Raw genomic sequence first — 24098 nt, 5'->3', positions numbered from 1 at the left:
GGTTGGTCCCTTCTAAAAGGTTTGTTTCCCATCACTCAGCCCTGCTCTTCAGCAACCAGAGACAGTGTTCAGTCAAGTCTCTCTTCAAGCAGTAATAAAACCATTACAAAGTTACCATACAAAATCCTGATACATGAGTAATGAGCTGCTGCTTAACACCTTAATTATTACATCCAGGCTATATTTTTTCTACAGGCATTTTTAATTTATCTCTAAGAGAATTTATGGGATGGATATGCTATCTGAAAAACAGATGACGAGGTCAGTGCAGCCCATGATATTTCATTTCAGCTTTTACATTTAACACACACCTTGGAAAGGTCTCAGAAGAGCAGTGGATTTGTCAAGTGCACTCCCTCTCTCCCACATGCATTTGCAAGCGGAGGGAAAGAAAGATCAACAGCAGGTATATTGATATTGTGTGAATCAGAAAGCCACAGAATGGACAGCTCTGGGAGAGAACAGTACAAACAAACATGGCACAGAGAAGCACCAGGTACAATACTTTTTATTTCTTGCAGTACATTTCCCCATTGAGAAAGTCTCCAGAGTAAAGCTTTGCTAAATCCCCTTTGTTGAGAATTAAGTGAGCTTCACTCTCTTCATAGTTAGCTTTAAACTGCCACACTTTGATGGCAGAATTAATTGAATTTTTGAAGAACTACCCCTTAAAACATTACCCTCTGACCAGTACTACTATTTCTATCTGCCTCAACGAACACAAAAAGAGCAGTTCAGGTGCTATGTTAGTAAAGATGGGGCTGCATAGGATGAACGAGGAAAATACTAATGCATGCTCTTAAACCTAAGATCCACAAATGGTGCAGTCCCAGCCTGGAAACAGGACACCACTACGGGTGCTGGAACTGTCCAGGGAAGCCACTGCTCTTCTGAGTGCATCTACTACATGGAGTAGATGCTTTAAATTAATGTTGCACTCTATAGGTTATGTCCCGAGGGAGAGGCAGCATTATATAACTTTTGTTAAAGAGAAAGCAGCACTGAAGAGGTCAGGAAGGAGGAGAGGGGAGGGAAGGAAAAGAAATCCTAAAAGGAGAGACCCAGGACATGAATTAGTAGAGAAGACAGTCAGTGGCTTTATATTCACTTGGTTCCCCAGACCTGGGTAAATCCTGTAGCTCAACTATTTAGAAATGGATGCCTTTCTGCAAGCTTATTCTGTGATTTGAACTGGAAAAAAATCTCACGTTGAGGGAAGAGAAACAAGAGGAAAAAAAAGAGGAGAAAGGGCAGAACATCCTCCTGCTCCACTAAGACTGAAATTATATTTCAGATTCAACTAAGTCTGCACCAGAATAAAAGACACCCAATCAGTATTAGTGGTTGGGCATGAAAAAGCAGTCATTTATTTCCTGGTTTATTAGCAAACTCAGTCTCTGAAACCTAACTTCTTTTCCCAGACACAGTGGGCAGGAAGGCTGCCTTCCCACCTGCTATTTTTCTTCCCACCCCCTCCTCTGCCCCGCCCCCGCCCCCCCCCCCCCCCCATCTTCAAGTCAGGAACAAACCAACAACTGCTTGTAGATTAACAATAAATCAGAAACCCAAACAGATTTTTAATTCCTGAAAAAAGCCAAACAGAATAGAGTTTTTGACACAAAATACCCTCTGCCATTTGGCTGTGCTATCTTTATGGCAGCTTCACAAGAGAAAAAGGGGTCAAATGAAGAGGTGCTCTCAGCTGCTTGACACCAATTCAAAGGTAAGGCATGGCTGGAACAGACAACTGCCTATTAAGTCTATGAAAAGGATATGAAAAGGATAGATGTATTCTGAGGGAGAAAGGAGGGGTTAATGTTTGACAACATTAAATCTGAGTGGTCTGCTGGGAACTTTCACAGGGAGAGGGCTGAAAAGCAAAGGCTGTCCGAAATGGATACAAATACGTTGTCAGGCTGCTGTGACAGACCCATTACGGGTGAGCAGCTTAGCAAAATGAACTTGATCTTGACTGTCTCACAAAATAAATGCTACAAACTCAGAAGGACTTGAACCTTCAGTTTCCCCATCCCTTCCTCTGAGGTTTGCAAGAGAGAGCTGGCATAAAAGAGAACCACAGCTGAAAGAAAGTCTTATCCACAAGAACCCCGGGAAAAGAGTCTCCTGTTACATGCCAAACTTCGCCACGCTGTGAGACTACACACTTTCAAACACAGATCCTCTTGCAGTTGCTCTCTCTCCTTGTTCAACTGCCAAAGGGAAATGTCAATGCAAGCACAGACAACAAACAATACATCTGTTCACACATGCTGATTTCTTAAGTTATGACCAAACATCATAATTTGTGACATTTTTTTCCATACCATGAATTAACAAAAGAGCATATGTGAGTAGATCTGAATGCAGGAACGTGTACAAGCATATCAGAACAAAGGCTCAGCCAAACGTGTCCTCCTAGACAACGTTAAGAGAGATTAAAGAGCAATAGATGCCACCATTGTAGAAGACACAGACTACTCCACTTTTTATTAAAATCCAGACCTAGCATTGCTCCAAATTACATGTTTAATGCCCCAAAATAGGAAGAATAACAAGGACTCCCTCCTAGCTGATGGTCAGCTACCTCTATATGTTGCTCCAGAGAACCAGGTACTGCTCAGAAAGCAAACAAATGAGTTATCAGTAATATTCAGTTATCAAAACACATGAGTTATCAGTAATATTCCCTAGTAAATATGTAACTTTTTGTTATTTCCTCCAGCACATCAGATTCTCTTCTGCTACCCTTAGAGGACTCGCCTGAATCTGGCCTCTGTGTCTCTGATTTCAGCCCTTTTGTCCTGTAGCTCTGTTCAAGTCATGCAACTAATAATTAAAGTAGAAAAAAATCAAGAGGAGGAGCTACCATCACAACAGGTAACAAAGCACTAGGAACCACAGAAACACAGTGCACCACACCAGGGATAATGAAGGATGTTTTTAATTGTTTTTCTTCACTTTCCCATCCCCACCAGCTTTTCACTGTAGTTCCTCCAGTATCACCACTGCCACTGAGCTCTCATTTGGGGGCTATTCATGTCCCTCTCAGCTCCACATTTCCAACTTGCTGGAACTTCCTTCCCTGAACCAGCTGTCTTCCTTTTTCAGCAAAGTGCTATTCCTCTTGCAATAATAAAAAGCTCTCCATCTCTCTTCCCACTTAATGAGCTATGTCACATCAAATGCACTGGATGACATCTATTTTCCTGAGGGTTTTTTAGGACAATCAGAATGTTACTTTAAAAAATTTTAAGTGTGTTCCATAGCTTGATGGCATTGTGCATGTGTCACAGACTGCTATTCTGTCACTCTCATATTTCCAGTTTTAGCCTGTGGCACAATTAGTACATCATTTCCTCAGGATCAAACCTTCTAAAACACAGGACTGTTGCTCCTGACACAGTAAGGGAAAAAATTACCCTATAAATGTATCATCTTTTAAAGAAACACCTATCTATAAAATGCCTAGATCTTACATAATGCAGAGAAGATATGCACACACGTGCACACACACAGAGAAAACCTCTTCTGAAAACATGAGTTCACACATCCATGTATTTAAGCATCACCATTTTTTTTGCTGCTTTCCACAATAAAACAGAAGTGATTTATTCAATCCATAATAAAAGACAACACAGCAACAGAAAAATATATCCATTTGATCCAGTGTCACCAATAACACACAACATACGGATGCAACACCCATTTCTCTCATCCACTCCCACATTTAAGGAGTTCATGCTCAGATCACACAAAAACCTGCCTGTATAATTTATTGTAAAATATTACAAAAATTAAACTAAGGCACATTTTATCTAGGAAAGGATGAGTTTCTGAACTATACATCAGAACATACTGACATTTTAGAAGCTACTTAATCCATGTGTAAAATATAGGTCAGATGGCAAACTGTTCTGGTGCTAAAAATATGGTATGTTTTATGTTCCCTACTATTAAATTTACTTTCACTTCATCACCACAGTGTTGGATTCATGCTACCAGTTTGCCTTTGATAGTCTACACCAAAACAAATGAAAAATGCAACTTAAAAAAACCCAAACATATTTGATACCTTGCAAAGAAGTGATGAAAGTAAAACAGACTAGGTGAAGTTAAACTCTTCCCTACACAGCTTCATAAAAAGAACACTCTGAAGAATCAACAAAGTTCTGTTAATTTATCATGTTCATACTAGTAGAGAAAGCACTGACACTTTTTCCTACCTTCATTTTTAAATCCTAGCCATAAAAAATGGAATGTAGACAACAACATGTACTGTAAACAAGACTCAATATCGTACCAGGAATATATATCTTGTCCAGATTAGTTCAGAAAAAGTTACCCCACGGCTTGAAAAATGACATCATTAAGAAGTCTCCTAAACTGGATTTCAGAGATGACAAATTAATAGTTAGTTGTAGCTTCAGTTTTTGGTAGGTTTTGTTTTGTGGTGATAGTGGGTTTTTTTGGGAGGGAAGGGCTCATATTTAGAAATTTCTACTGTAAGTTTCAGTGCGACTTCATTTGTCAAATCAACTCCATCCAATTCAATATACATCTCCACAGTCCATCCACTTGAGTGACACAAGAAGAGCAGGACACCTGCAATTGCTTCCGACTGCCACAACCCCCTCAGTTGTCATTTCCACAGAGGATGTAGTGGTGATGAAGGGTTTCTAGACCCTCATACAAGCTCAGATCAAAGCCTTTTTCTCCTTTCACCTTTCTCTCCACACCCTGGCACTGAAGCAGCTTTACATGCTCCAGGGTAAGCAAAACTCCTGCTTGATCAAGCCACTGTTCCATGATTATAAGACCTCTATGTCCTAAGTATTAAACAACTGCATGAAAAATAAAAATCACTGAACACCACCATATAAAACTCTACCTTTAATTTCTCTTTTATGTACTAGCAACATGTTTGAATACCTTCTTTACAACAGAGCTCATAATGAAAAAAAAGTTGAAAAGAGAGAATGCCACAAAGTCATTTGGCATCACTGACTATTATACCCAATTATTTATTACAGTAGACTATGCATTAATTATGCCAGATTTTATTACTCCCCCTGAGCACAAATACCTTTTCATATTAAAATATCTTAACATCTTATTTCAAGAATAAGGTATGTTGAAATTAATTTTTATTCACTATTATATTATATTTATATTGTTTCTGAATAAAAAGCTTATTAATAATAACTTAAACCTTGGTTTTGAAGTGTCATTTGAGGAAGAGGGAAAGGAGGTAAATTTTAATTTCACTTCCACCAGTGTAAATGCAAAATAAGAGAGTACATCTGTAGTTTGCACTTACTCTAGCTTAATAAAGATCAGTATTTGTCATGTTGCCGCAAAGTAATAAGATGTGTCAAAATCAACTTACCTACCTCAGTAGAGGTCCATGAGCCACAAACCCACCTCAGCCTGAAGAAAACTTGACCTGTTGAATATGAAACAATGCATTTTCACCATGATGAAGTCTTGCACTCTTTAGAACAAGAGAAAAAAACCAACAGATTTTTGTGGGGAAGAACAAAAAGCACTTTGTCATCACAGAGCTTAGCATCTCACAACTTCATTTTCACTTTCCATTATGATTCAAATATTACTGATCATTTAGATTTCCTAATAATTACCAGAGCTCGTTTTAATCTTTATACAGTCTTCACTTTAGCACCTGATTCTACATATCTCAGAAGGATTTATAAAAACCCTGAATGTCACCTATTGTAAAAAAATTCTTACACACAAATTCTTACAGTGCCCTTTGAACAAATCTGCAAAGACTAGAAAGCAAAATGTGCTCTTCTTTTCTTCTACTTTTCATCTTTGCTCCTCTCTACATAATATTTCCTTCTCAGAGCAAAGTCAAAGAAATAATAAGGACTGTGAGGGAGATGAGGGGGCTGTTTTCTGCCAACAGCATCATTTCATTAATTTATTTTTTACCAAAGCAGCTCTCTGGAACAAGTATTTATTTTTCTTATTTTCACACAACCTAAGAGTTAGAACTTTTTTGCTGAAATCTCTTGAGCTATAAAGCAAGGCAAACAAGATTCTGCAGCCTGCATTCACTGGAAACTAAGCAGAAATTAGAGGTATCCAATCCTCATTAATGTATGTAAAACATACTGCTAGTGCTAATACTGTTCTTGAAAAGAGAACAGGTCAAGTTCCAGCTCCACTAGCATGAGTGCAACAACATGCTTTATTATCTGACACTGAGTTTGAGATTATACAATACACAATCTACATATTTTGGCATACAGAATTGTAGTGTTCTATATAAATTGCCTCCTAAGCGAAGCATAAAACATGAATCCACCATTACTGACTTAAATTGTTCCATTGAATCCATTTAAGCAGTGCGAGAGATGGGGCTTCAGGGTAAGCTAGGAAAAGATACACAAGTCAGGAACATTTAACTTATGACATCTGACATTGATTTTTTTTTAATGCAACCTATATTAACGTTGGCCTTCCTATGTTTCCCTTGGTTGTACAGGTTGCAGGGAGCTCCACTGCATCAGAATGAGGTCAGTAAGCAAAGGCTCAATCCGATTTCCACTCAATTGAGTGGCAAAACTTCTATTAACTTGATAGAGAGCTATAGCAGTGTATGAATGGCAAAAGATATCCTGCAAGCCCTCTTTTCTTGCCTTGGGCAGGGATTATAGGCATCAATATTTTAGGATGCAAAGGAGGGAAAAGATCCAGTTATTTGGGAGAGTTGAGAGGGGATTATTTCCCTGGTTTTGTTTGTTCACTTTGTGGCAAGTGTGTTGACACATAAGGAAGTGCAAATCAGAAAGTAAAAGCTAACACTGTGTGACATGCCATAAGGGAAAAAACAACAGCCTGGTTTTATAACGCATCAGGAAATTTCCTCAGGAATAATGTTGACACAGCATGCTTACATGGTATACAGAGGAAAGAGATGCAGAACTGAATAAAAGATTGGAGCAGGAGAGTTCTATTTGACAAGTTAAAGACCGTCAAGTATCTGGTATTTCCTGTAAGCAAATTGCCTTGTCACACACTTGCACCAAAATACGAGATGAGAGTTACAATGGTTAGCTCTTCCTGCTGATTTGCATCACTTGTTAGCTATTACAGGTTTTCCTAGGGAGCACTCCTTAAAACAGATGAGCTTGAAGCCAGTCAGCCAATGTTCTGTAGCTCAGCTTAAATGCATCCATTGCTCTCAAATAAACGAAGCTGATCTACTCCCACCCTCACCTTTGTGAGGTATAGTTCACTTTTTTTACATTTCCGTAGTTCTGTGGCTTGAATAGTTTTGAAGCAGTATTTGCATTAGGTTCCTGGAAGCAGAGAAACCTTTGTCTGTCTTATTAGGAGTACAAAATGAAACTGGCTCCTTGAGTGCCCTGCTGTTCTCAGAAGGGTGTCTGCTTTTCCCTGAAGGTCCTGTGGACTTCAGTGGGTGTCCCAGGCATCTGTATAGGCTCTGCCCTAGGAACAGCTGTAACTGAGAAGGGCTTTCACAGCCTCTTCCGATGAGGAGCATGAAACTTTTAAAAAAGTGAATATCAGGATAAGCACTGGCACATCTATAACATCTATACAATCTATTTTCTGAACACTGAAGGGAAAATATTTTTGATACGCTTTTTTTTTATTCCATAGTGCTTTTTTATTCATTTGCATTTTTTGTTAGAGAAAGGGTTATGAAGCAATCTCAGTATAATGGAAACATTAGCAACCTATCCAGTCATATATACATACATCCATCTAGATAAAAAATTACCTTGAAAATTCACACACTAAGTTTAGTACACAACATTTTTCTTCTTCTATTGTTAAGTTTCATGTTTCCTCATATGCAGAGCTGAAAGAACATTTCCTTTTCGGATCGAGATGGAGTTCATGACTCTATCTTCTTTTTGCTTCTTTCTTTCAAAAGACCACCACCTTCCAATGCACAGCACGCAGTTATGCAATCTAACGAGGGAAAAGGCCCTCGAGTTAATACTATGAGATCTGCTCTGTGCTGTTTGTCTGCACCACAGCTTTTTACAATAGGGAACATTTTATCTTTGGACTGGACCTGAAAAAAAATGTACTATATGAAAGCTGATACAAATAAAATTAAGAAAATGTTCAAGTCACACAAACCAGCAACCAATTTATTAGAAGAGTTAAAGCTTCCAAAAAGAGAAATTTGCTCAGAGAGTAATATGAACTAGTCAGCATGCAGTGTTAGTCCACTTTTCTCTTAAGTGTTTAGAGTATATGTGTTGTTTTACACTTCCTCAAGTAAATATTTAAAGACCCTCAACTGTAAGTTATTACTCCCCAATGTCTCAGACAAGACATTAATTTCCTTTTTCAAGTATGGGAAACAGCAACAGTTCAGATATGACATTGCCTTTGAAGACACCAGCATGTTCAGCCACCTCTCTGCCCCCTGTTCAGAGCTTCCCAATAAGCCAGTCATGATGGGCTAAGCAGAACAAAACTAGATTTCTAGGAGGGTAAACTGCTCCCCCTCATGAAAAGGACAGACAGACCCCAAAAGTCATGCAAGCCAGAGACCCTGTGGTGGAAAACCCCCTGTCTGTGGCTTCTACATGAGTGAACAGTGTGTTGCAGCAGCAAAGAAAGCCAACAGGATGCTGGGCTGCATCAACAAGGGCATCACCAGCAGAGATAAAGAAGTCATCGTCCCGCTCTACTTGGCGCTTGTCAGACCACATCTGGAGTATTGCATTCAGTTTTGGTCCCTGCTCTGCAAAAAAGATGCAGGCAGGTTGGAGAGGGTCCAGAGAAGGGCCACAAGGATGATCAGAGGACTGGAGGACCTGCCATATGAGGAGAGGCTGAGAAAACTGTGTTTGGTCAGCCTTGAGAGGAGAAGGCTTTCAGGGAGACCTTATTATCATGTTTCAGCACTTAAAGGGTGGCTACAAAGAAGATGGATATCCACTATTTACAAGGAGTCACATGGAAAAGACAAGGGTAATGGGCAGAAGTTGCTCCTGGTGAGATTCTGACTGGTCACAAGAGGTACATTTTTCACCATAAGAACAGTCAAACACTGGAATAGTCCCCCAGGGGAAGCAGTAGATTCCCCCACATTGGACAATTTTAAGTCTCAGCTTGACAGAGTGCTGAGCTATCTCATATAAACTACAGTATTACTTAGAAAGGCTTGATCAGGTGAGCCTTGAGGTCCCTTCCACCTGCCATTCTATGATTCTAAGGGACCAGGTTCCTTGGGGAGATGTTGCTAACATGAATTTTAAGAGAAATCCTGTGACACCGCTTCCCTTTTATGCCAGCCCATAGGGTGATAAAACTCTGTGATACAACAATTTCTGTGTTGTAGCAGTGGTGTATCAGGAGACAGTAATTCAAAGCCAAAACAAATAACCCACAACACATTTGGAAAGAAGACTTCTTGATTTGGGGCCTAACTTTAATTTTTTGCATGTTATACAAGCCAGTATGCACTACTGCAGTGATCAACTGAGATAAATTTTCACTTTCCTGTTCCCTAGCCATGAAATGCCATCAAGCACTAGCTAATGATTACTTCTTTTACCCAGCACACCAGGAGATTACTGGCAATTTATTTGAAAGGAGGGGACTTCAGACAGGCACGGAGAAAGCAATGTTGATTAACATTTCTTATTTTAAAATGGAGTTTAATAGAATTGAAAAGTTGACAGGTTTGGGATCTGAGTTATGCGTTGTTTAAGCACTCGGAAGATACAGAACGAACATGAGCAATACAAGCTTTTCCAAGGATGTTTCCTGCTAAGGTTCATTATCTATGGTCTCCTGAAAAAGAAAAAAACCAAAACCCAAACAAACCCAGGAACCAAACCAATTACCCAGACCTAAGAGATTAGCTAGTTAGATTGTCTAAGCAGTTTCTATTCATTCTGCAGAACACAAATGAGTTGGCAGTTTCAAAATATAAATGTATACCCACAAAGAAATGAAATCACACAAGTAATATAATTTCTTGAGTCACTTCCTCAACTTACCAGATAACAAGAGCTCACGACTGAGTATTTAAACCTGAAATTCTTTAACTTAATAAGCATGAGAACCCCACTGTTTTGTTTGTTGTGTAGGGCCTTACATTTGCATACAGGACAGAACCGAACAACAAAAAAAGCCCCTCTACCAAACTATTGCAGTAATGTTTCAAGACCATATTACAAAGGAGCCAGTGCAGTCTGGTAGAGCATCTGTCCCTATATTATTAAAAGAATACTCACAGTTTTTTCTTTTTTCCTTTTTTTTTTTAATTAAAAAAAACAACCAAACAAACAAAATGAGCCTTATGAAGCAACATTTGAATTTCATGGCTTGTATTAGAGAATGAGTTTTCTCTAAATTTAGAAAAGAACGTAGTTTTAGAATGGTGTTACAAGAAGCTGGACCTTGTTAATTCACTAACATGACTCTGAAAATCATCTCGAGTTAACACATTTGAATAAATAAGCAAAAAAGGCAGAAGTAGGGGAAGGAAAATAGCTCTGAAATACAGCTCTGCATGGAAGTTACCAAAGGCTAAAACTAAGGTACAATTGCTAAAGGCATCGACACCACAATACTTCTCATATATTCAAAACATTTAAATACAGTAACTTATACTCTATTAGCTAACATTTTACAGTATCATACATTATTATGCAGACACATTTCTGATGCAGCCAAGTGAAACACAGTGATGTGATATGCAGTAACTTCTGAAAAGGCTGACAGCCAAAAACGGCTCAGGGCAGGTACCATAGATTGCAAGCAGTGACACAGTGGCTGTATCACACCAGACCATTTGCGTAATCCGAGGCACGGCGAAACTCCGGAGCCTCGCATCTCTCAGGCTCCAGTGAATCACTTAAAGAAGGAATGAAAATCAAACACACTGCAGAGAATTATGAAATGAGACTGGAGCCAAGGACGTCAGAAAGTACATTAAAAAGGAGTAGTTAAAAATTCACATGTGGATTGCAAACAAGCACAGAAGTGTCTCTAGCAGGTTAGGGTCAGATACTCTGTAGTGTCCAGTTATGCTCTCTCAGAGCCATAATCAGTTATGAGGCCCTGCAGGCTCTCCTTCAAGAATGTTTCTCAGTTATTTATATTGTGGTTTCACAACTCTCTGTGGGAGTTCTAGATACTCAAGAAAGCCTAATAAAAATATGTAAGCATCTAACTTTATATTTATACACATTTAAATATCTATCTGCATTCCAAACTTTTGTCAACTATTAAAAGTTTGAATCAGACTGTACCACTACATGTGTTATAGATCTCCACACCTCAGGGATTCTTGTGGTTTTTTATCTCTTAGCTCATAAGGTTCTTCTCCCTATATGTTTTTTAATCAAAAACATATTTTACTTCATGTAATAAAGTTAAATATGTAAAAAAACCCAAACCAAACACATAAAAAACCTAAGTGGCTTGGAGTAGCAGCAACAAAATATTTCAGCTTCTTAATTTTCTCCCCCATAAAGTCATTAATTATTTCAAAATAATTAAATTTTAAAGGGTTAACATAGGTCTAAAATATTGATGATTTTTTAAATATCTTTTTTACCTTTCAAAACATTTTAGCCTTCTGCAGCACCCCTGCTTGTTGTATTTCAAAATCCAAGATCAAAGCTGCATATGCAAGCTCTTAAAAAATGGACATACAAAAAAAGTCCCAGAAATAATACCTTAAATAAATGCAAAGGGCTTGATATTGTCATACTCACTCAACAACTTTATATACAACCATGGACTAAATCCATTATAGATGTTGACAGCTTTGGATCTATGTATTACATTTTGGGGGATAAATGCCACTACATGTTTAGCCTTCATAGAGCAAAGCTTTCATTTTGTGTATAAATCTGCGTTTAATGAGCCTTGAAAGAGATGATTGCTAAATAACAGCCTGCTGCATTCAAGCTCAACTGCCTCCAATTATCTTGTTTATAATTACATAATTGTACGATATAATGTGTGTCCAACAATCCTTGTTTTATTACTGTGCAGTATTATAGCATCCGCATAAATCACCTTTTCTCTTTCAGTCAGCCTCTTTCATTTTGCTTACTCAGCCAACACAAATGCACACAAAACTGCACTTTTGACTGCTGAATGCATCAAACCAGCTTACCAGGCTCAGCAGAAATAAGAAAAGAATGGAAGTGATCAGCTCGCCAAGACGAAAGGGGAAAGAAAGGTACTGCCTATACAAGGAAACGAGGGAGAAAAAAAATAATAGAATTAGTTTGAAATCATGCATGGTGTTTGCAAATTCTGTTTCACAGGGTGTTTACTGCTGTGAGATACTTCTGAATACAACGCCTACCAAAATCCCCATGAGGGCAAAGCAGCTAACATTGGCTGGTTCTAAACTCCTATAAGGCTATTGCAGCATTTGTTGTAATAACACTAAAATTAGCAAGAATCTTACTAGCAAATGTGCCATTATGCTGTTACACACCTACACAAACTCCTCTTCTTCCTCTGCCTCCAAAGAACAACATTTCTTCTCTCTCATAATTTGGAAACAAATTCAACTTTTTACCAGCAATTCAATACACTTTTACTCAGCCTATACTTTTAAGAATTCTTTCCACAGAAATTTAAACTCCAAAGTCATAAAAACCCCTCTTTTTGACTTAATAGAAACAGCAGTTCATTATTTTGACATTATTTGTTTGGCACACCTTTCAAAGTAATAAAAATCCTTGTTTATAAAAGTGACATAAAGCCCTCCATCTCCCCACTCCCTTCCCTTCAAGCACATTCTCCAAACAGAATTTTATTCTTTTCTCACTAGTCCACAAGTCCTCACACCCATAAGACTTCACCCTTTAATCAGTGAAGACCTGGTACTGTGACCTCTTGTCAAAAGGGCTCCCAATGGTCTCCCCATCAGTGGAGGGCAGCACACAACTGTCTGCTACACCCACTGCTGTATCCCTTTTGCTCTTGGCTGTCTGTAAAGCACTGGCTTTGAGTCAGCCCATGCTGACTTTTAAAGCCTGCAGCCTTACCTTACTCCAAATCAATAAGGTGAAATCTGACCATGTAAAACTATTATTTCAGTGTCATTAGGTGGCTAGCGGTTGAGCCCTTAAAAAGGGGCTTCAGATGTTAGGCTTCACCATCTAGCCTGTCCTCTTCACTTATCAGCATTTCATACCTTCAAGACTCCTGAACTTGGAGGCACTTAGAAAATTATTTCCTAAATCAAGGCAAAATCCAAGGGGAAGCCAATTAAATGTAAAACCCAAGGGCAGGAGGGGAAAGGTGCAATGAAGATGTAACCCACACTGAGTATCACGCAACCAGGGGTCCTCTCGGTCACTTCAAAGAAGCCTGGGGCTGACTGTGAAGCCAGAAGGAAAAGCAACATGCTGTCAGCCCAAAACATGTCTCCATTTTCATTCCCAGCACCAAGACCTCCCACACCTTCCAAATTCTCAAACCAACTCAGAGGTACTGACCCAATTTCTGACTGCTGTACTCTCCTAGCTAAAATTACTGGCAGAGTTTCTCGTGCTGTCCTCCCCAGGTGCTCAGCCTCTTCCAAGGTGAGCGTCTGTGTGCTTTGTCTTAAACACTGATGCTCATTACAGCAGTAGGAATAATACTGCTCCTAGAAGAAGGCTTTCTGCTAAGCTGTAAAGGTATATATACCTCAAATTGCTAAAGATGTTAAAGAGGATGTTTCTAAATTTCAGATTTCTTTCATTTGCCTTCTTGTTTCCAAATGTCTGGGATTTGATCTTCCACATCTACAAGCTTTCCTCAGCCAGAAATAAGGGCTACGTGTTTTGGCTTTTTCAAATAAATGCCAAGGTTTCAAGTGTTTTCCTAATCCTTATGTTAGATGGGAGCAGTCCCATAGGACCCCAAGTTTCATAAGCAGCTGCCTGACACATGAAGTGATGACACCCAGGTGTGTTTCAGCATTTTAAATAAACAAGCATCTGAACTGTTCTCGCCTGGCTTTTTTGTCAAGCAGAAAATTAGGTAATAGCAATAGAGGGAGGAAGCACTTTTTGTTTGACAATGGAAAGGTAGGGAAGAGGCACATTTGAAACTTACAGGGGAGGCAGAACTGACCAGGTAAAAATTTGTTACCAGTTGAGGAAAAAATAAATATTTTAAAAAATCAAAGCAGCCTATACCTTAAGATTTGTGTCAGATTTATTCACGCATTTACCACATCACCACTGAAAGGGTTTTAAGTTGATCTACCTGCACTTGGTTCTGCTTCATACTTCTGAACAGCCAGAACTGCTCTGTTGTGGTGGTTTGTGTTTCGTCCATGTGCTTTAAGGGTTGTTTTCCTGATGGCTATAATTGGACTTCTCCTATAAAAATTACTGAATCTGTGAATATCCACATAATACAAGAAATTGTCTGCTATAGAAGAACTAATTCAGAAGATAAATGCTTCCGTCTTCTTTTTCTTTTACCCCTCTCTGGAAGAGTGGTATGATTAACTGAAGTAGTCACGGCTTTCAAAGAAAAAAGTTTGTGTAAGCAAGAATGAGTAAACAATAATGTATGTCTCAATCCAAATGGGGAAAAAAATATAGAAGGTAAAAAGAAAAAGCAGACTCACACGTATGTCAAATTTAAGAGGTAAAAATGAGTCTTCTTGTCCTAAGCATTGATAAAAATCAGTTTCTGCCACTCAGAGGTATGAATTGACAGTAGATAAGAAAGGAGCAGAGAAAAAGATAGGCATTTGAAACCAGAATTTTTGTTGAGAAACAGAAAACTTGCTACTCTGAATGTACTACACATACCAAACACTTCAAAGTGATTTTAGCTTACTACACATACATGGATGAACTGTTGCTTTCACAGGCACTGCTAACAGGTGCAACAATTTCTGGTTGGCTTTCCCAGTTATTGCAGAATAAAAAATAATCTTCATTTACCATTTGCAAAAGTCCAGGCAAATGTACATGTTAGGTATGCCAAACTGTACACAATTTAAACGACCTGAATCTGCAAAATCTTATATGAAATCTGAGCAATGAAAGTCTTGCATCATTTACTACTTTTTCCAGAATATGGTGAAACAAATGCATGGCTGAAAGGCTTAACAGTTATGTATGGCTGCACATCCAGCAATAGTATTGCTGAGAAACAGCTGTTACTTTGACTTTCAGCTCAAAGAATCTTTGAAAAAGCACTCAACTGTTACTAAAATTTACATACATTAACTTCCTTCACAAAGTTGAAGTATTGTAAGAGGATAAAATATTAATGCTTCAACAGCTCTCCATTTAATATCTTTCTCCATTTAAGCAAAAAAATATGCATACGGATCTGAAGTTTTCACTTATCCTTTCCTTGAACAGTCTTGCATCAAAACTTTGCACAATAAGTTGTTTTAATCTATTCATTTTTATACAAAAAGATTTCAAACACATTTTTCCATCCCTGTGCCTTAAGACAACATAGCACAAGTGAAGGACAAATGCATTCTTCCCCCAATATTTAATGGACAGTCATTGGTTGAAACAGCGGTTAAGGTAGAACTCCTTGTTTAGAGGTCCATCAAGTACAGTATGCCTTAATTTGATTCTGTCAAGAGCCTGTAGATGCCACTATGTATTTGATTTCATAAGAGAATATAAAAAAGCAAACAAACAAAAAATTGAGATCTATTTCAAGAAATGCTTTAGCATGTTCTGTTAGAAGAACTCAAAATTCATACAGAAAAAGGTAAAGGCAGAAGAAAAGTCACTCCTGCAGCATTAGATTTTGTTCTGTGCTGAGGTTCAGGTCCTTGCTGACAGGTGGCAGGTAATACATTACTGCAAGCAACCAAAATATATCTCTTGGTCAAAGACTACAAGTGCACATTAGGAATTTAAAAGACAAGTGTCCAGGTCCTTTTATAAAGAACACAGATGTAAGTAAAAATAATGTTTGCACCTCCTGAAAATGCCCTTCCTTCCCTCATTTTTCCCCACAACCCTTTCTTCCTTGAAAAAGTGTTTTCACTACCCAGTAAAAATGTTATCAGCATAATTTTTAAGACTGTAGGGTATTAGGTAGTCATTCACCATATCTTACCTAACATAAGACAAAAATACAAATTTTGACCATCAGTCACACACATATTGAATGTGTTTGTCAGGCAAAGATGGGTTTAAACATTACAGAATGTAAAACTGAACAGAATTTTCCATTTCATATGAGCAATGAATAACTGATTTCAAATCCTGAATTCCTGGGTGCGGTACTGATATCAGGAACAGTTGGCTTTTCACATAGGATTCACCTGTAAACAACATCCAAGCTTGTCAACATTCCAGGATCCACATTTTCCACAATGATATGTTTTACTTCCGTTACCTGTTACCCAAAAAAGTCTCTCTCCTGCCTCCAAAGCACTGACACATGCCATTCTCTGGCCATGCTTTATCAGCTCTCTGCTCGTGCCCCAAGTCAGGACAATTACTTCACATGTCAATGATTGTTTATAGGCCATTTTAAGACTAATTCCAAGCTTCACCTATGGCATCAGATCTTGGGTTATCTGGCAGCTATAAAAGAGCCCAAAATGCCAACAGCCATGTATCTGGAGCCTCTCCCTACAAGGGTCTTCAGAAGTTCTTGCTTCCTGTGGAAACTGAGCCCTGTCACTAGATGCTGCTCTCTCCCTTCACTTTAATTATTTGCCTCCTAAAGTAATTTGTCAGCTTACTTGTGGATCAGCTTCCCACAGGGAGTTCTCTATGGAGAAAGGACAACCCAGTTCCCCTCTGTGAATTCATATGACCTCTTTAAACTCCTCATAAATCCCCACTGGGAAGCTTCTCTGAAACATTTTCAGCACTCTAGAGTGTTGTTCTCCTTTCTGAAAGTGCTGATATTATTCCTGTGTCTGCTTTCAGAGATTTTGTCGCAGTTAAGACAGGCAGAGTTTCCCTTCTGGGCCTATCAATACTGCTCTGGGCTGTCACCACAGAAGTTTCCAACTCCAAAAACATGAGATAATCTGAAAAAGCAGCATTTGCCTCAACTGCCTGTTATTTTCCAGAAGTTCTTAAATTCTCATATTTATCCTTCACCAGCCTCCTAAAACCATTCACTTGATGCTTTTTTTTTTCTTGTTAATAATACTGATTCATTTTTTAATGCTGCTGCCTTATACCAATGTTTTCCAGCCTGAAGTCTTACGGGTTCTGGTTAGACTTGTTAGCAGGACTCCCATACTCCCTTCTATTAAATAGGACACCTTTTTTTCTTTTGCTTTTACTATGCTGCATCTGAGCTAATAACTGACAAGGGATCCAGCCTGGTTTTGCATGGGAACTAAGATGTCCCATGTATCCTCAGCACAACTCATTGCACAAATGCTAAAAACCTCGAGAAACAACACACCTAGGAAGCATGGTGCCTATGGACTGAAGTAGGTCTTGAGGAAAAAAGCAGGGTCCAATCAAGCAGCTAGGGTGAACATGGGCTGCTCAGGATCAGTGCTATCTCTATCCAAAGCCACCTTATTATGCCTATACTGACTTCTGAAAACAAGTACAGCACAGGTACACCTGCCATGGATGTGCACGGAGCCAGCTTGGATCCCAGGCAGATTTATTTTGTCAGGCTTCACACTGCATGACAGGGACTACATTGATTCCAACCCAGAACTGGCCCTGGAAGCAAACTGTCCATATCCACACACACTTACTTGAACATGATCTGCCAAACGGGAAGGGGCTTGAAACAGAGCTGGCTACCTGTTACCCTCTATGGATAACAGTGCCAGTGAACAGCACTGCCTCCTACCCTGCACCAAAACATTGTCAGCTTGAGGGAGCCTGGTCCCATGTAATTAACAGATTAGCCAGAACAGAGATGTACACTTATCTTGGGTGTTAACTGTGGGAGACCATCACAAAAATCACTGGAACTGAAACTGGAGAGCGTTTTCCCATTCTCAAACTGCAACTGCACCCACACAGCTATTTCAGATCCCAGTCCTATATTTTTGGAAGGAAAGTGGGAAGAAGGGGAAAGTAAGCTTCTTATTCGGTTTGTAAGACATACTCATAGGTATTTTCCTTATGAACATTTACTGAAGGAAAACAGGAAGTGCAATTGTCTGATGAGGTCATAGACTCCATTAGTTTATTACAAAACAGGATAGGATTTCTGAATCTTGAAGTGAACTTCTGCATGGGAAATTGTGACTCAAGATAATGTCATGGTAAGTGTAAGTTCTATGCTTAGAAATTCTAATACAAGTGTGGTTAGATTTTTTTTTTAATGGCTTGGCTTAAGGGGATTCTGAATGTCCTAAAAACCAGGCTATTTTGGTATATTTCATATAACTGCTTATTTAATTATATTTTGAAGCATACAATGCAATCACATTTAGATTAACACACAAATTTTAAAACAAAAAAGGTTTCATATATCTCATAAATTTTATATATCGGGATGTTTCCTGATGGAATATTCTTGCCACTCCCACACCTCCTGATTCAAGAAAATAATTCTTAAATTAAGAACTTTCAACAAAATAAAAGATGTGGAAAAAAGACCTAGGTGAAGTCAGAAATTTCTTACTGTCTTTTGCAAGGGAAATGCATTCTAGGAAGTACAAAATAAAGATTATGAAAATCTGGCACTGTTGATATAAGCCCTTGTATCTGGGACTAAAAATGAAGGTGCTGTAACCTGTACGTTGCCCTAACCGTTACACAAGTGTTCAAAAAGCACAGGCAGATCTTTAATTCTTAAATAGATACTAGAGGTTTATTTTTATTTTTTAAACATGAGTGACAGAGTAACCTAAACCAGGTTTACAAAACCAAATTCTTCATATCCAGAAGGCTCTTACTTACCGTTTTCCTAATTTGATATATGAAGTGATTAGTAACAATGATTACTGTTAGACTCTATGATGCCATCAAAATCGTTAATTTCATTTAAAGTGAGTTCTGTCTCTTCTTCTGTCCTGTCTATCTTCAGCCTCTACTTGCATCAGTATCATAAACAAAATCAGGAGGCTTTTCAAGCCTGAGGACTACAGCTCTATGAATTGTCTCTCAGAAGAACTACAGACATCCACCAGCACGTTATAAAGCAAACAAAATACCTCCTAGAGCAAAAAGTTTCCCAAATAATTTCCAGGCATCAGAGATATATTTGTGGTAGTTAGGTGAATTTTGATCCTTAATCCTTATGAAAATGGTAGGCCCAGACCTCAGTTATAACAGTCTCAATGACAACAAATACCAGTCTTTTTGGTGCAAGTTTAAACAGCTACAAAATGGGGATTAGGGAGGCTTTCCAAAGTTAAGAGTGCTTGATTTGAATTAGCATTTTCCAAAAGCTATGCGCACTTCACATTTATGTGTTTTTGCCAGTGAATAAATCCCACACTAGTCACTACTAAGGTCATAAATCACTATCACTGCAGAGAAATTAGGTCACTATGGTAACACCTGAGTTTGGAACACCAAACAGTTGAACTGCTTTCTGGCAGTAGTGCTAGGGGATTTCAAGATTTTATTTAACCCCACAATAGTGGACTTAAGGTTACTAGGTTGTGCTTTTTCTTTTTTTGTCAAGTTACATTCCATAAACCTCAAGCCAGCCTCTCTCAGCCCAAACACAAAGGTCTAAATATAAATAAATCATGGAGATGGGAGATGTTGAAGAAATGCAGTTCCTGTCCTAGTCAACATTTTCTCGTAGATTTCCATTAAAATTTCACAGGCATCCATAGCTGAAGGTAAACCAAATAACATGGCTGATACTTATGGGACAGGTCTGAGTCTGCAAGGATCACTCAAAAAGCCACCGCTCATGTTCTCTATCTTGCCAAACAGAGCTCTGGAGTAATAGATTATTCATGAAACAAAAAAATAAAGATGTTAATTGGAACATGAGTCATCAGAATTAACACTGTGTGAAACATACATAATAAAATCTGAAACAGGTTGATCTGTCTGTTGTGGGCATTCTGAGTTAGATATTTAAAAAATAACCATTGTGAGTCTGAATAGTTCCACCTCAAGTCAATAAATATTGTCTTTCAATTAAGTAACTTCACTGGTCTTGGAGAAAATTTATTATTGTTTTTCCCATGTTTTTCAGATAATCTGAAATTTTCTTATTTTTTCTGAGGTTTCTGGTTAAGTATTTTGTATTTCCAAAAGAAAACCCACACACAAAGATTTCCCTGATCTCACATGAATTCAAATAATTGTTCTGAGAAGGTCAAGTTCCAACTACCTTATTTGCACCAGCCTCTTTGCTGGTGGGGTGAGAATCATAGAATCACACAATGTTAGAAGTCTGAAGGAACCTCTAGAGATCATCTAGTCCAACACCCCCTGCCAGAGCAGGTTCATCTAGAGCAGGTTGCAGAGGATGGTGTCCAGGTGGGTTTTGAATGTCTCCAGAGGTGGAGCATGGTCTGAGCAGCCCGTTCCAGTTCTCTGCCACCCTTGAAGCAAAGTTCCTCCTCATGTTTAGATGGAACTCCCTACATTCGAGTTTGTTCCTGCTACCTCGTCCTGTCACTGGGCATCACTGAAAAAAACTGTCCCCATCCTCTGGACACTCACACTGTCGTTGATGCATGCCAGGAGGTCACTGACCTTCTTGGCCATAAGGGCAAATTACTGGCTCATGGTCATCCTGCTGTCCACCAGAACTCCCAGTTTTTTTTTTTCCCAGAGCTGCTTTCCAACAGCAGCTAACCTGTACTGATACATGCAGTTATTGCTCCCTAAGAGCAGTACCCTATAATCATTCTTGCTGAATTTCATAAGGTTTGTCTCTGCCCAACTCTCCAGCCTGTCCAGGTCATGCTGGATGGAAGCACAGACTTCTGTTGTGTCAGCTACTCCTCCCAGCTTTGTCATCAGCAAACTGGCTGAGGCTACACTCTATCCCTTCATCCAGGTCATTGATGAATATATTGAACAGGACTGGACACAGCACAGACACCTGTGAAATCAGAAAAGGCCTTGACTCTGTGTAAGCACTGCTCAGCCATAACAAAAACATCCTTCTATTACCCACACTCTTTCCAGCACAAATCCCAAACATAGCCCCATACCAGCTACTATACAGAAAATAAACTCTATTGCAGTCAAAACCAGCATAGGAGCAAAATGTGAGGGTGCCTTGCTACAATAATAGTCTGGGGGGGGCAAGCCCACTTACAGAGCAGAGTCTGTAGAGGAATATAGAAGCCAAGAGAAAGATTCAGGCTGCAGTTCACAGGGGACATAGCAATAGCATTGGGAAACAAGCATTTAAATTTGTGTCTTGAGGAAAAAAATAAAAGAAAAAAAAAAAGAAAAAGAAAAAGAGGGTTATACCTTTGGCCATCTGATTTACTTTTTTTTCCTAAAATATCCTAAAGGAGCATGTTTTGGGGAGTGAGGGAGGAATTAATTGAAAACCCAGCTGTCTGAGAAAAATAATACCAAAATGTAGTCATAACTACCTCTATTTAATTCCCTCAAGGAGATAATAAATTCTTTGATGAACTTCCAAAATATCCAAGGACATGCAAAAATGTAAACAGGTCAATTTTTCTGAAGGAAAAATACTATACTATATTCTTTATATTATGCTACTCTTCAGTTTCATATATTTTTGCTCTCAGTGTGGAAACACAAATACTTCAGGCAGACAAAAACAGGGAGGCAATTATTTTTGTAGTTTCAAGTTTTGTTACTACATCTGTATTGTGGAAGCCAAAATGTTTCAAGGCTCTTTCAATGCATACATGGCACTAAGTACCTTTCCCACAAAAGCCACATCTTTTTGTCACAGGTTTTCTTTTGGCTGAACAAAATAAATTGAAAAAATATACTTGTAATCTAGTTTAAAAGCCCCAAACACCCACAAGGAGAAAACTGGGATGTTTGAGCAAACAACACAAAATCAATCCCTATAAAACACTGGGCTTAAGTTGTTCCTGGATGTGTTGTGAAATATCGTTTTTCTGAGGTAAGAAAACAGGAAATGGTAAGAATCAAGGATTTTAGCTGTGCACTTCCTAGATTATCATATTAGTATTTAAAGACATGGTATTAGTGTATCACTTTGAAGTCAGCTAAGCAGCAACAGCTAGACTACAAAGCGTGAATCATCATAGCACAACTGAGTTGCAGATTAACGTTCTTGCAAACAGCAACGTTCAATACAACTTAATGCTTTAATCCTGAAGATATCACTCCCATGTGCAACAATGGAGAATCAAGAAGCCATAAATATTCCTAATCATCACTAGTAAACCTCTGAACAGAGAGGGTGAGACAAATTCTGAGACAAATTCAGAAAAGTTTGACTGTATCGTGAAATGCTGGTAACTTTCATTATTAGTCCAGCTGTAATACATCTGCAGCAAATTGCTCACACACAAATGCAGTGGCACACGCACCTTCACAAATGTTTAAGCAGTTTGACTATACTCCAAAAGTCTGACTGAAGCACCCTGTGGGCATACCTGTGCCAACACAGGTACCGGCAGCCTCGCAGCCACCACAGCAGAGCCCAGTGTGTGCAGCAGAGCCCTGCCAGCAAACACCAACTACCTCACAGGGAGCAATGCTGCTGTCACCAGGCTACAGCCCCAGTCTGCCCTAGCTGATACAGGAAGCTAGAGCTGGATTGTGCAGAGACAGCTGGAATATCTTTGTACAAGCAACTTTTCACCAAGACCTTCTCTTCCCTTGCACCTGAGCAGTAAGGTATGCATGGGCTGTGCAGGCAAATACCTGTAGAAAGTATATGTAGTTTCTCAGTCCTCAAGCAGACCAAGCATCCTATTCCTATTTCCCAACAAAGCTGACTGCAAGACCATCAGGGACAAATTTGTTTTGGACAGCCTCCTCCAGAGCACACGGAAAAGTCATAAATGGATTTAAAATGATGTAGGTACTTTTAAAATGATTTGGTGCCTACATACAACTGCTGGACAAGAGACAGGAGTTTATTCTCTTTCCCAAGCCCCTTGTAAAGAACCGCCTTTCAGACTGACATCTTCCCACAGTTGCCAATGACAGGCAGATTATCAGAAGTGAGGGCATAGACCTTTAAACAACCCTTTCAGGCTCTCAGCAAACAGCATGGGTTTGCTCCTTTTATATTTCCGAGGCACTCTCCAAACTTACATGCAAGTACAGGTTTCAGTGATGAAAATAACAGCACGAACCCCTCACCTCAAGTAAGTAAAACATCAACAAAAGCAAAGATTTGCAGAACTGGTGAAGTAGTTCAGCGTAGACCCACCTGAAAACTGGTTACCTGTAATTATAACAAATGATTACTTGGAATGCTGTCGTCTTCTGTCATCAGTCAGCTATTTCATCCAAAGCATCATGCTACATCTATTTCTACATTATAAACTTCAAAATAATCCAGAAATTATTTTTGGATGGAACCTTGATGAGAAAACCACAATCTTACATTCAGGTTACATACTTACAATCCTTCTTCATTTAGAAACATCATAAATCAATATTTAAAATAGAAAATAATTATCCCCAACTATTTATTATAAAGCAAGAACAACAGATCTAAACAAGGTACTTGGCAACTTATTTTTAAAGTCGATGCTTTGATTTTGCAGAGCTCCCCTACAGGTGAATTTCTGAATGCATTAAACACTTAGGATTGTTTTGTATCATGGATGAGATAGCTGGCATTAAGAATAGATAACTTTTCATTGGATTCATAGTTCTCTAGGGTGTATTGCACATTTCCATGGTATACCTGAGTGCCAGACCCAAATTTATTTTTTTAAAGCCAGCAAGTGAGTATAAACAGTCCATACAAATCCGACAGTTCTTAGTTGGATACATTTCTCAGAGGCTTCTACAAAGAAAGTTTTATTCCAGCTAAGAGCTGAGAGAAGCATGTCATATTAAATTTTGGCCAGATAAATGCAGTCCTCTCCCCTGTCCCTCAGATTTATCACACAGATAACTGCTAAGTCAGGCAGAAAAAGATACTTCAAAACAAAATGATCCAGATTCACAAGAAGGAAAAAAGAAAAAGTACAGAGCACTGCAGGATGGAGAAAAAATGCATAGCCTGGAACTACAGTCCCT

At 38.8% G+C, this 24098-nt stretch overlaps 1 protein-coding gene across 20 annotated transcripts in view; it reads right to left on the bottom strand.

Moving 5' to 3' along the window:
• LOC127381903 (poly(rC)-binding protein 3-like) overlaps positions 1–24098 on the bottom strand; it is a 504833-nt gene that overhangs the window by 311455 nt on the left and 169280 nt on the right. For 12 of the 20 annotated variants that reach the window (XM_051612868.1, XM_051612869.1, XM_051612866.1 and 9 more), the window contains one exon: positions 5387–5443. The exons of 3 other annotated variants lie outside the window; for them this stretch is intronic. The gene's annotated coding sequence lies outside the window, so the exon portion shown is untranslated. Of the gene's footprint in view, positions 1–5386; positions 5444–12148; positions 12222–13312; positions 13329–24098 lie in introns of those variants that run through there. 5 more of the 20 variants (XM_051612851.1, XM_051612849.1, XM_051612859.1 and 2 more) reach the window with 3 other exon arrangements.

This window comes from Apus apus, chromosome 2, assembly GCF_020740795.1.
Source record: "Apus apus isolate bApuApu2 chromosome 2, bApuApu2.pri.cur, whole genome shotgun sequence".
In the NCBI taxonomy this organism is placed as follows: Eukaryota; Metazoa; Chordata; class Aves; order Apodiformes; family Apodidae; genus Apus; species Apus apus.
The sequence above is the reverse complement of the archived record's forward strand: the minus strand, read 5'-3'. Positions and strand labels throughout refer to the sequence as shown.